This window comes from Channa argus, unplaced genomic scaffold (assembly GCF_033026475.1).
Source record: "Channa argus isolate prfri unplaced genomic scaffold, Channa argus male v1.0 Contig057, whole genome shotgun sequence".
In the NCBI taxonomy this organism is placed as follows: domain Eukaryota; kingdom Metazoa; phylum Chordata; class Actinopteri; order Anabantiformes; family Channidae; genus Channa; species Channa argus.
The window spans coordinates 73311-86051 of NW_027125276.1; the positions used below are offsets into that span (position 1 = coordinate 73311).

General features: G+C 41.7%; 1 non-coding gene and 12 pseudogenes across 1 annotated transcript; all 13 read right to left on the minus strand.

Annotated features, from left to right (window-relative positions):
- Positions 1 to 376: 376 nt before the first annotated feature.
- LOC137119437 (5S ribosomal RNA) lies at positions 377 to 495 on the minus strand (annotated as a pseudogene).
- An 857-nt stretch (positions 496 to 1352) lies between these two features.
- Positions 1353 to 1471, minus strand: LOC137119551 (5S ribosomal RNA; annotated as a pseudogene).
- Positions 1472 to 2328: 857 nt separating this feature from the next.
- On the minus strand, positions 2329 to 2447 carry LOC137119367 (5S ribosomal RNA). Its single transcript, XR_010913716.1, has one exon. It is a non-coding gene; the product is annotated as a 5S ribosomal RNA (ribosomal RNA).
- An 857-nt stretch (positions 2448 to 3304) lies between these two features.
- LOC137119453 (5S ribosomal RNA) lies at positions 3305 to 3423 on the minus strand (annotated as a pseudogene).
- An 866-nt stretch (positions 3424 to 4289) lies between these two features.
- LOC137119552 (5S ribosomal RNA) lies at positions 4290 to 4408 on the minus strand (annotated as a pseudogene).
- Positions 4409 to 5265: 857 nt separating this feature from the next.
- LOC137119454 (5S ribosomal RNA) lies at positions 5266 to 5384 on the minus strand (annotated as a pseudogene).
- An 866-nt stretch (positions 5385 to 6250) lies between these two features.
- Positions 6251 to 6369, minus strand: LOC137119455 (5S ribosomal RNA; annotated as a pseudogene).
- Positions 6370 to 7226: 857 nt separating this feature from the next.
- Positions 7227 to 7345, minus strand: LOC137119553 (5S ribosomal RNA; annotated as a pseudogene).
- An 857-nt stretch (positions 7346 to 8202) lies between these two features.
- Positions 8203 to 8321, minus strand: LOC137119392 (5S ribosomal RNA; annotated as a pseudogene).
- An 853-nt stretch (positions 8322 to 9174) lies between these two features.
- Positions 9175 to 9293, minus strand: LOC137119456 (5S ribosomal RNA; annotated as a pseudogene).
- An 853-nt stretch (positions 9294 to 10146) lies between these two features.
- On the minus strand, positions 10147 to 10265 carry LOC137119412 (5S ribosomal RNA; annotated as a pseudogene).
- An 857-nt stretch (positions 10266 to 11122) lies between these two features.
- On the minus strand, positions 11123 to 11241 carry LOC137119554 (5S ribosomal RNA; annotated as a pseudogene).
- An 854-nt stretch (positions 11242 to 12095) lies between these two features.
- LOC137119555 (5S ribosomal RNA) lies at positions 12096 to 12214 on the minus strand (annotated as a pseudogene).
- Between the last annotated feature and the right edge of the window lie 527 nt (positions 12215 to 12741).

The following is a 12741-nucleotide window of genomic DNA, read 5'->3' on the forward strand; positions in this document are numbered from 1 at the left end:
CCTAACAATTCAAAAATGCTAAATAAGGTTTGGAAACCAAGAACAGCAAACAGGTGCTGATGCCAGAAAGAGCCTCGCTTGCTGTTGGGAACCGTACTTTTAAAACTCCAGGAAGTGTAGGATGGACCAATCAGCTTCCTGTACTGCCCCCCAATCCGGCCAATCAGGCAGGGCACCTATAAGAACAAGAAAATAAAAACAACACATATGGCCAGGACCGTAACATGGTCTACTAGTAATGAAGCACGATGGTTGGCAAACCAATAAAGTAGCAAAACAGCAATGAAAGAACAAAATTTGATGAAAATATAGAACAATTTCTATGAATAAATAGGCAGTAACACCAGCTTGTGCTGCCCGTAAACCCAAGCAAAAAAGTTTACAGCACCTGGTATTCCCAGGCGGTCTTCCTACCAAGTACTAACCAGGCCCGGCTCTATTTGGCTGCCGAGATCGGACGAGATCGGGCGCTTAGAGAGCGGTGTGGCCGTAAGCTGCATTTGACATCATCAACAGCTCTTAAAAACGCTGGAGAAGCAGAATGCATGACACTTGCTAAGAAGAAGATAAATGTGGCAAAGTACAAAGTACTATAACTGTACTGGTCTGATACGCCCCTGTCTAGGGGGTCAGGGTGCAACATACAAAGATAAATTAGGATGTTCCCTCTCCCGTCTCCAAACCATAATCCAGGATCGAGATGTTCCAACAGAATGATATTTATTTTAAACGAAAGAAAGTGTCAAACAAAACATGACACTACAACTCAGGGCGAACCAAGGCCAACATAATAAACAAAATAAGCCATTTCCCACAGAAAGTGTTCGCTAGCCTGATAGAAATAAACAAACCAAAAGATAGTCGCTAACCCTAACTCCCTAATGTGAAAACACTCCAAAGAAAATGGCAGTTCACCCCTACAGATTTAATACTATTTACAAAATATACAATTTATAAACAAAACCACGGCACAAAACCTAACAATTCAAAAATGCTAAATAAGGTTTGGAAACCAAGAACAGCAAACAGGTGCTGATGCCAGAAAGAGCCTCGCTAGCTGTTGGGAACCGTACTTTTAAAACTCCAGGAAGTGTAAGATGGACCAATCAGCTTCCTGTACTGCCCCCCAATCCGGCCAATCAGGCAGGGCACCTATAAGAACAACAAAATAAAAACAACACATATGGCCAGGACCGTAACATGGTCTACTAGTAATGAAGCACGATGGTTGGCAAACCAATAAAGTAGCAAAACAGCAATGAAAGAACAAAATTTGATGAAAATATAGAACAATTTCTATGAATAAATAGGCAGTAACACCAGCTTGTGCTGCCCGTAAACCCAAGCAAAAAAGCTTACAGCACCTGGTATTCCCAGGCGGTCTTCCTACCAAGTACTAACCAGGCCCGGCTCTATTTGGCTGCCGAGATCGGACGAGATCGGGCGCTTAGAGAGCGGTGTGGCCGTAAGCTGCATTTGACATCATCAACAGCTCTTAAAAACGCTGGAGAAGCAGAATGCATGACACTTGCTAAGAAGAAGATAAATGTGGCAAAGTACAAAGTACTATAACTGTACTGGTCTGTTACGCCCCTGTCTAGGGGGTCAGGGTGCAACATACAAAGATAAATTAGCATGTTCCCTCTCCGATCCCCAAACCAAAATCCAGGATCGAGATGTTCCAACAGAATGATATTTATTTTAAACGAAAGAAAGTGTCAAACAAAACATGACTCTACAACTCAGGGCGAACCAAGGCCAACATAATAAACAAAATAAGCCATTTCCCACAGAAAGTGCTAGCTAGCCTGATAGAAATAAACAAACCAAAAGACAGTCGCTAACCCTAACTCCCTAATGTGAAAACACTCCAAAGAAAATGGCAGTTCACCCCTACAGATTTAATACTATTTACAAAATATACAATTTATAAACAAAACCACGGCACAAAACCTAACAATTCAAAAATGCTAAATAAGGTTTGGAAACCAAGAACAGCAAACATGTGCTGATGCCAGAAAGAGCCTCGCTAGCTGTTGGGAACCGTACTTTTAAAACTCCAGGAAGTGTAGGATGGACCAATCAGCTTCCTGTACTGCCCCCCAATCCGGCCAATCAGGCAGGGCACCTATAAGAACAACAAAATAAAAACAACACATATGGCCAGGACCGTAACATGGTCTACTAGTAATGAAGCACGATGGTTGGCAAACCAATAAAGTAGCAAAACAGCAATTAAAGAACAAAATTTGATGAAAATATAGAACAATTTCTATGAATAAATAGGCAGTAACACCAGCTTGTGCTGCCCGTAAACCCAAGCAAAAAAGCTTACAGCACCTGGTATTCCCAGGCGGTCTTCCTACCAAGTACTAACCAGGCCCAGCTCTATTTGGCTGCCGAGATCGGACGAGATCGGGCGCTTACAGAGCGGTGTGGCCGTAAGCTGCATTTGACATCATCAACAGCTCCTAAAAACGCTGGATAAGCAGAATGCATGACACATGCTAATAAGAAGATAAATGTGGCAAAGTACAAAGTACTATAACTGTACTGGTCTGTTACGCCCCTGTCTAGGGGGTCAGGGTGAAACATACAAAGATAAATTTGCATGTTCCCTCTCCGATCCTCAAACCAAAATCCAGGATTGAGATGTTCCAACAGAATGATATTTATTTTAAACGAAAGAAAGTGTCAAACAAAACATGACACTACAACTCAGGGCGAACCAAGGCCAACATAATAAACAAAATAAGCCATTTCCCACAGAAAGTGTTAGCTAGCCTGATAGAAATAAACAAACCAAAAGATAGTCGCTAACCCTAACTCCCTAATGTGAAAACACTCCAAAGAAAATGGCAGTTCACCCCTACAGATTTAATACTATTTACAAAATATACAATTTATAAACAAAACCACGGCACAAAACCTAACAATTCAAAAATGCTAAATAAGGTTTGGAAACCAAGAACAGCAAACAGGTGCTGATGCCAGAAAGAGCCTCGCTAGCTGTTGGGAACCGTACTTTTAAAACTCCAGGAAGTGTAGGATGGACCAATCAGCTTCCTGTACTGCCCCCCAATCCGGCCAATCAGGCAGGGCACCTATAAGAACAAGAAAATAAAAACAACACATATGGCCAGGACCGTAACATGGTCTACTACTAATGAAGCACGATGGTTGGCAAACCAATAAAGTAGCAAAACAGCAATGAAAGAACAAAATTTGATGAAAATATAGAACAATTTCTATGAATAAATAGGCAGTAACACCAGCTTGTGCTGCCCGTAAACCCAAGCAAAAAAGCTTACAGCACCTGGTATTCCCAGGCGGTCTTCCTACCAAGTACTAACCAGGCCCGGCTCTATTTGGCTGCCGAGATCGGACGAGATCGGGCGCTTAGAGAGCGGTGGGGCCGTAAGCTGCATTTGACATCATCAACAGCTCTTAAAAACGCTGGAGAAGCAGAATGCATGACACTTGCTAAGAAGAAGATAAATGTGGCAAAGTACAAAGTACTATAACTGTACTGGTCTGTTACGCCCCTGTCTAGGGGGTCAGGGTGCAACATACAAAGATAAATTAGCATGTTCCCTCTCCGATCCCCAAACCAAAATCCAGGATCGAGATGTTCCAACAGAATGATATTTATTTTAAACGAAAGAAAGTGTCAAACAAAACATGACACTACAACTCAGGGCGAACCCAGGCCAACATAATAAACAAAATAAGCCATTTCCCACAGAAAGTGCTAGCTAGCCTGATAGAAATAAACAAACCAAAAGACAGTCGCTAACCCTAACTCCTTAATGTGAAAACAAGTGAAAACAATCAAAAGAAAATGGCAGTCCACCCCTACAGATTTAATACTATTTACAAAATATACAATTTATAACAAAACCACGTCACAAAACCTAACAATTCAAAAATGCTAAATAAGGTTTGGAAACCAAGAACAGCAAACAGGTGCTGATGCCAGAAAGAGCCTCGCTTGCTGTTGGGAACCGTACTTTTAAAACTCCAGGAAGTGTAGGATGGACCAATCAGCTTCCTGTACTGCCCCCCAATCCGGCCAATCAGGCAGGGCACCTATAAGAACAACAAAATAAAAACAACACATATGGCCAGGACCGTAACATGGTCTACTAGTAATGAAGCACGATGGTTGGCAAACCAATAAAGTAGCAAAACAGCAATGAAAGAACAAAATTTGATGAAAATATAGAACAATTTCTATGAATAAATAGGCAGTAACACCAGCTTGTGCTGCCCGTAAACCCAAGCAAAAAAGCTTACAGCACCTGGTATTCCCAGGCGGTCTTCCTACCAAGTACTAACCAGGCCCGGCTCTATTTGGCTGCCGAGATCGGACGAGATCGGGCGCTTAGAGAGCGGTGTGGCCGTAAGCTGCATTTGACATCATCAACAGCTCTTAAAAACGCTGGAGAAGCAGAATGCATGACACTTGCTAAGAAGAAGATAAATATGGCAAAGTACAAAGTACTATAACTGTACTGGTCTGTTACGCCCCTGTCTAGGGGGTCAGGGTGAAACATACAAAGATAAATTTGGATGTTCCCTCTCCGATCCTCAAACCAAAATCCAGGATTGAGATGTTCCAACAGAATGATATTTATTTTAAACGAAAGAAAGTGTCAAACAAAACATGACACTACAACTCAGGGCGAACCAAGGCCAACATAATAAACAAAATAAGCCATTTCCCACAGAAAGTGTTAGCTAGCCTGATAGAAATAAACAAACCAAAAGATAGTCGCTAACCCTAACTCCCTAATGTGAAAACACTCCAAAGAAAATGGCAGTTCACCCCTACAGATTTAATACTATTTACAAAATATACAATTTATAAACAAAACCACGGCACAAAACCTAACAATTCAAAAATGCTAAATAAGGTTTGGAAACCAAGAACAGCAAACAGGTGCTGATGCCAGAAAGAGCCTCGCTAGCTGTTGGGAACCGTACTTTTAAAACTCCAGGAAGTGTAGGATGGACCAATCAGCTTCCTGTACTGCCCCCCAATCCGGCCAATCAGGCAGGGCACCTAGAAGAACAAGAAAATAAAAACAACACATATGGCCAGGACCGTAACATGGTCTACTAGTAATGAAGCACGATGGTTGGCAAACCAATAAAGTAGCAAAACAGCAATGAAAGAACAAAATTTGATGAAAATATAGAACAATTTCTATGAATAAATAGGCAGTAACACCAGCTTGTGCTGCCCGTAAACCCAAGCAAAAAAGCTTACAGCACCTGGTATTCCCAGGCGGTCTTCCTACCAAGTACTAACCAGGCCCGGCTCTATTTGGCTGCCGAGATCGGACGAGATCGGGCGCTTAGAGAGCGGTGGGGCCGTAAGCTGCATTTGACATCATCAACAGCTCTTAAAAACGCTGGAGAAGCAGAATGCATGACACTTGCTAAGAAGAAGATAAATGTGGCAAAGTACAAAGTACTATAACTGTACTGGTCTGTTACGCCCCTGTCTAGGGGGTCAGGGTGCAACATACAAAGATAAATTAGCATGTTCCCTCTCCGATCCCCAAACCAAAATCCAGGATCGAGATGTTCCAACAGAATGATATTTATTTTAAACGAAAGAAAGTGTCAAATAAAACATGACACTACAACTCAGGGCGAACCCAGGCCAACATAATAAACAAAATAAGCCATTTCCCACAGAAAGTGCTAGCTAGCCTGATAGAAATAAACAAACCAAAAGACAGTCGCTAACCCTAACTCCTTAATGTGAAAACAAGTGAAAACAATCAAAAGAAAATGGCAGTCCACCCCTACAGATTTAATACTATTTACAAAATATACAATTCATAACAAAACCACGTCACAAAACCTAACAATTCAAAAATGCTAAATAAGGTTTGGAAACCAAGAACAGCAAACAGGTGCTGATGCCAGAAAGAGCCTCGCTTGCTGTTGGGAACCGTACTTTTAAAACTCCAGGAAGTGTAGGATGGACCAATCAGCTTCCTGTACTGCCCCCCAATCCGGCCAATCAGGCAGGGCACCTATAAGAACAAGAAAATAAAAACAACACATATGGCCAGGACCGTAACATGGTCTACTAGTAATGAAGCACGATGGTTGGCAAACCAATAAAGTAGCAAAACAGCAATGAAAGAACAAAATTTGATGAAAATATAGAACAATTTCTATGAATAAATAGGCAGTAACACCAGCTTGTGCTGCCCGTAAACCCAAGCAAAAAAGCTTACAGCACCTGGTATTCCCAGGCGGTCTTCCTACCAAGTACTAACCAGGCCCGGCTCTATTTGGCTGCCGAGATCGGACGAGATCGGGCGCTTAGAGAGCGGTGGGGCCGTAAGCTGCATTTGACATCATCAACAGCTCTTAAAAACGCTGGAGAAGCAGAATGCATGACACTTGCTAAGAAGAAGATAAATGTGGCAAAGTACAAAGTACTATAACTGTACTGGTCTGTTACGCCCCTGTCTAGGGGGTCAGGGTGCAACATACAAAGATAAATTAGCATGTTCCCTCTCCGATCCCCAAACCAAAATCCAGGATCGAGATGTTCCAACAGAATGATATTTATTTTAAACGAAAGAAAGTGTCAAACAAAACATGACTCTACAACTCAGGGCGAACCAAGGCCAACATAATAAACAAAATAAGCCATTTCCCACAGAAAGTGCTAGCTAGCCTGATAGAAATAAACAAACCAAAAGATAGTCGCTAACCCTAACTCCCTAATGTGAAAACACTCCAAAGAAAATGGCAGTTCACCCCTACAGATTTAATACTATTTACAAAATATACAATTTATAAACAAAACCACGGCACAAAACCTAACAATTCAAAAATGCTAAATAAGGTTTGGAAACCAAGAACAGCAAACAGGTGCTGATGCCAGAAAGAGCCTCGCTAGCTGTTGGGAACCGTACTTTTAAAACTCCAGGAAGTGTAGGATGGACCAATCAGCTTCCTGTACTGCCCCCCAATCCGGCCAATCAGGCAGGGCACCTATAAGAACAACAAAATAAAAACAACACATATGGCCAGGACCGTAACATGGTCTACTAGTAATGAAGCACGATGGTTGGCAAACCAATAAAGTAGCAAAACAGCAATGAAAGAACAAAATTTGATGAAAATATAGAACAATTTCTATGAATAAATAGGCAGTAACACCAGCTTGTGCTGCCCGTAAACCCAAGCAAAAAAGCTTACAGCACCTGGTATTCCCAGGCGGTCTTCCTACCAAGTACTAACCAGGCCCGGCTCTATTTGGCTGCCGAGATCGGACGAGATCGGGCGCTTAGAGAGCGGTGTGGCCGTAAGCTGCATTTGACATCATCAACAGCTCTTAAAAACGCTGGAGAAGCAGAATGCATGACACTTGCTAAGAAGAAGATAAATATGGCAAAGTACAAAGTACTATAACTGTACTGGTCTGTTACGCCCCTGTCTAGGGGGTCAGGGTGAAACATACAAAGATAAATTTGGATGTTCCCTCTCCGATCCTCAAACCAAAATCCAGGATTGAGATGTTCCAACAGAATGATATTTATTTTAAACGAAAGAAAGTGTCAAACAAAGCATGACACTACAACTCAGGGCGAACCAAGGCCAACATAATAAACAAAATAAGCCATTTCCCACAGAAAGTGTTAGCTAGCCTAATAGAAATAAACAAACCAAAAGATAGTCGCTAACCCTAACTCCCTAATGTGAAAACACTCCAAAGAAAATGGCAGTTCACCCCTACAGATTTAATACTATTTACAAAATATACAATTTATAAACAAAACCACGGCACAAAACCTAACAATTCAAAAATGCTAAATAAGGTTTGGAAACCAAGAACAGCAAACAGGTGCTGCTGCCAGAAAGAGCCTCGCTAGCTGTTGGGAACCGTACTTTTAAAACTCCAGGAAGTGAAGGATGGACCAATCAGCTTCTTGTACTGCCCCCCAATCCGGCCAATAAGGCAGGGCACCTATAAGAACAACAAAATAAAAACAACACATATGGCCAGGACCGTAACATGGTCTACTAGTAATGAAGCACGATGGTTGACAAACCAATAAAGTAGCAAAACAGCAATGAAAGAACAAAATTTGATGAAAATATGGAACAATTTCTATGAATAAATAGGCAGTAACACCAGCTTGTGCTGCCCGTAAACCCAAGCAAAAAAACTTACAGCACCTGGTATTCCCAGGCGGTCTTCCTACCAAGTACTAACCAGGCCCAGCTCTATTTGGCTGCCGAGATCGGACGAGATCGGGCGCTTAGAGAGCGGTGTGGCCGTAAGCTGCATTTGACATCATCAACAGCTCTTAAAAACGCTGGAGAAGCAGAATGCATGACACTTGCTAAGAAGAAGATAAATGTGGCAAAGTACAAAGTACTATAACTGTACTGGTCTGTTACGCCCCTGTGTAGGGGGTCAGGGTGCAACATACAAAGATAAATTAGCATGTTCCCTCTCCGATCCCCAAACCAAAATCCAGGATCGAGATGTTCCAACAGAATGATATTTATTTTAAACGAAAGAAAGTGACAAACAAAAAATGACACAACTCATGGCGAACCAAGGCCAACATAATAAACAAAATAAGCCATTTCCCACAGAAAGTGCTAGCTAGCCTGATAGAAATAAACAAACCAAAAGACAGTCGCTAACCCTAACTCCCTAATATGAAAACGGTCCAAAGAAAATGGCAGTTCACCCCTACAGATTTAATACTATTTACAAAATATACAATTTATAACAAAACCACGTCACAAAACCTAACAATTCAAAAATGCTAAATAAGGTTTGGAAACCAAGAACAGCAAACAGGTGCTGATGCCAGAAAGAGCCTCGCTTGCTGTTGGGAACCGTACTTTTAAAACTCCAGAAAGTGTAGGATGGACCAATCAGCTTCCTGTACTGCCCCCCAATCCGGCCAATCAGGCAGGGCACCTATAAGAACAAGAAAATAAAAACAACACATATGGCCAGGACCGTAACATGGTCTACTAGTAATGAAGCACGATGGTTGGCAAACCAATAAAGTAGCAAAACAGCAATGAAAGAACAAAATTTGATGAAAATATAGAACAATTTCTATGAATAAATAGGCAGTAACACCAGCTTGTGCTGCCCGTAAACCCAAGCAAAAAAGCTTACAGCACCTGGTATTCCCAGGCGGTCTTCCTACCAAGTACTAACCAGGCCCGGCTCTATTTGGCTGCCGAGATCGGACGAGATCGGGCGCTTAGAGAGCGGTGGGGCCGTAAGCTGCATTTGACATCATCAACAGCTCTTAAAAACGCTGGAGAAGCAGAATGCATGACACTTGCTAAGAAGAAGATAAATGTGGCAAAGTACAAAGTACTATAACTGTACTGGTCTGTTACGCCCCTGTCTAGGGGGTCAGGGTGCAACATACAAAGATAAATTAGCATGTTCCCTCTCCGATCCCCAAACCAAAATCCAGGATCGAGATGTTCCAACAGAATGATATTTATTTTAAACGAAAGAAAGTGACAAACAAAAAATGACACAACTCATGGCGAACCAAGGCCAACATAATAAACAAAATAAGCCATTTCCCACAGAAAGTGCTAGCTAGCCTGATAGAAATAAACAAACCAAAAGACAGTCGCTAACCCTAACTCCCTAATGTGAAAACGGTCCAAAGAAAATGGCAGTTCACCCCTACAGATTTAATACTATTTACAAAATATACAATTTATAACAAAACCACGTCACAAAACCTAACAATTCAAAAATGCTAAATAAGGTTTGGAAACCAAGAACAGCAAACAGGTGCTGATGCCAGAAAGAGCCTCGCTTGCTGTTGGGAACCGTACTTTTAAAACTCCAGAAAGTGTAGGATGGACCAATCAGCTTCCTGTACTGCCCCCCAATCCGGCCAATCAGGCAGGGCACCTATAAGAACAAGAAAATAAAAACAACACATATGGCCAGGACCGTAACATGGTCTACTAGTAATGAAGCACGATGGTTGGCAAACCAATAAAGTAGCAAAACAGCAATGAAAGAACAAAATTTGATGAAAATATGGAACAATTTCTATGAATAAATAGGCAGTAACACCAGCTTGTGCTGCCCGTAAACCCAAGCAAAAAAACTTACAGCACCTGGTATTCCCAGGCGGTCTTCCTACCAAGTACTAACCAGGCCCGGCTCTATTTGGCTGCCGAGATCGGACGAGATCGGGCGCTTAGAGAGCGGTGTGGCCGTAAGCTGCATTTGACATCATCAACAGCTCCTAAAAACGCTGGAGAAGCAGAATGCATGACACTTGCTAAGAAGAAGATAAATGTGGCAAAGTACAAAGTACTATAACTGTACTGGTCTGTTACGCCCCTGTCTAGGGGGTCAGGGTGAAATATACAAAGATAAATTTGCATGTTCCCTCTCCGATCCTCAAACTAAAATCCAGGATTGAGATGTTCCAACAGAATGATATTTATTTTAAACGAAAGAAAGTGTCAAACAAAACATGACACTACAACTCAGGGCGAACCAAGGCCAACATAATAAACAAAATAAGCCATTTCCCACAGAAAGTGTTCGCTAGCCTGATAGAAATAAACAAACCAAAAGATAGTCGCTAACCCTAACTCCCTAATGTGAAAACACTCCAAAGAAAATGGCAGTTCACCCCTACAGATTTAATACTATTTACAAAATATACAATTTATAAACAAAACCACGGCACAAAACCTAACAATTCAAAAATGCTAAATAAGATTTGGAAACCAAGAACAGCAAACAGGTGCTGATGCCAGAAAGAGCCTCGCTAGCTGTTGGGAACCGTACTTTTAAAACTCCAGGAAGTGTAAGATGGACCAATCAGCTTCCTGTACTGCCCCCCAATCCGGCCAATCAGGCAGGGCACCTATAAGAACAACAAAATAAAAACAACACATATGGCCAGGACCGTAACATGGTCTACTAGTAATGAAGCACGATGGTTGGCAAACCAATAAAGTAGCAAAACAGCAATTAAAGAACAAAATTTGATGAAAATATAGAACAATTTCTATGAATAAATAGGCAGTAACACCAGCTTGTGCTGCCCGTAAACCCAAGCAAAAAAGCTTACAGCACCTGGTATTCCCAGGCGGTCTTCCTACCAAGTACTAACCAGGCCCGGCTCTATTTGGCTGCCGAGATCGGACGAGATCGGGCGCTTAGAGAGCGGTGTGGCCGTAAGCTGCATTTGACATCATCAACAGCTCTTAAAAACGCTGGAGAAGCAGAATGCATGACACTTGCTAAGAAGAAGATAAATGTGGCAAAGTACAAAGTACTATAACTGTACTGGTCTGTTACGCCCCTGTCTAGGGGGTCAGGGTGCAACATACAAAGATAAATTAGCATGTTCCCTCTCCGATCCCCAAACCAAAATCCAGGATCGAGATGTTCCAACAGAATGATATGTATTTTAAACGAAAGAAAGTGACAAACAAAAAATGACACAACTCATGGCGAACCAAGGCCAACATAATAAACAAAATAAGCCATTTCCCACAGAAAGTGCTAGCTAGCCTGATAGAAATAAACAAACCAAAAGACAGTCGCTAACCCTAACTCCCTAATGTGAAAACGGTCCAAAGAAAATGGCAGTTCACCCCTACAGATTTAATACTATTTACAAAATATACAATTTATAAACAAAACCACGTCACAAAACCTAACAATTCAAAAATGCTAAATAAGGTTTGGAAACCAAGAACAGCAAACAGGTGCTGATGCCAGAAAGAGCCTCGCTTGCTGTTGGGAACCGTACTTTTAAAACTCCAGGAAGTGTAGGATGGACCAATCAGCTTCCTGTACTGCCCCCCAATCCGGCCAATCAGGCAGGGCACCTATAAGAACAACAAAATAAAAACAACACATATGGCCAGGACCGTAACATGGTCTACTAGTAATGAAGCACGATGGTTGGCAAACCAATAAAGTAGCAAAACAGCAATGAAAGAACAAAATTTGATGAAAATATAGAACAATTTCTATGAATAAATAGGCAGTAACACCAGCTTGTGCTGCCCGTAAACCCAAGCAAAAAAGCTTACAGCACCTGGTATTCCCAGGCGGTCTTCCTACCAAGTACTAACCAGGCCCGGCTCTATTTGGCTGCCGAGATCGGACGAGATCGGGCGCTTAGAGAGCGGTGTGGCCGTAAGCTGCATTTGACATCATCAACAGCTCTTAAAAACGCTGGAGAAGCAGAATGCATGACACTTGCTAAGAAGAAGATAAATGTGGCAAAGTACAAAGTACTATAACTGTACTGGTCTGTTACGCCCCTGTTTAGGGGGTCAGGGTGCAACATACAAAGATAAATTAGCATGTTCCCTCTCCGATCCCCAAACCAAAATCCAGGATCGAGATGTTCCAACAGAATGATATTTATTTTAAACGAAAGAAAGTGACAAACAAAAAATGACACAACTCATGGCGAACCAAGGCCAACATAATAAACAAAATAAGCCATTTCCCACAGAAAGTGCTAGCTAGCCTGATAGAAATAAACAAACCAAAAGACAGTCGCTAACCCTAACTCCCTAATGTGAAAACGGTCCAAAGAAAATGGCAGTTCACCCCTACAGATTTAATACTATTTACAAAATATACAATTTATAACAAAACCACGTCACAAAACCTAACAATTCAAAAATGCTAAATAAGGTTTGGAAACCAAGAACAGCAAA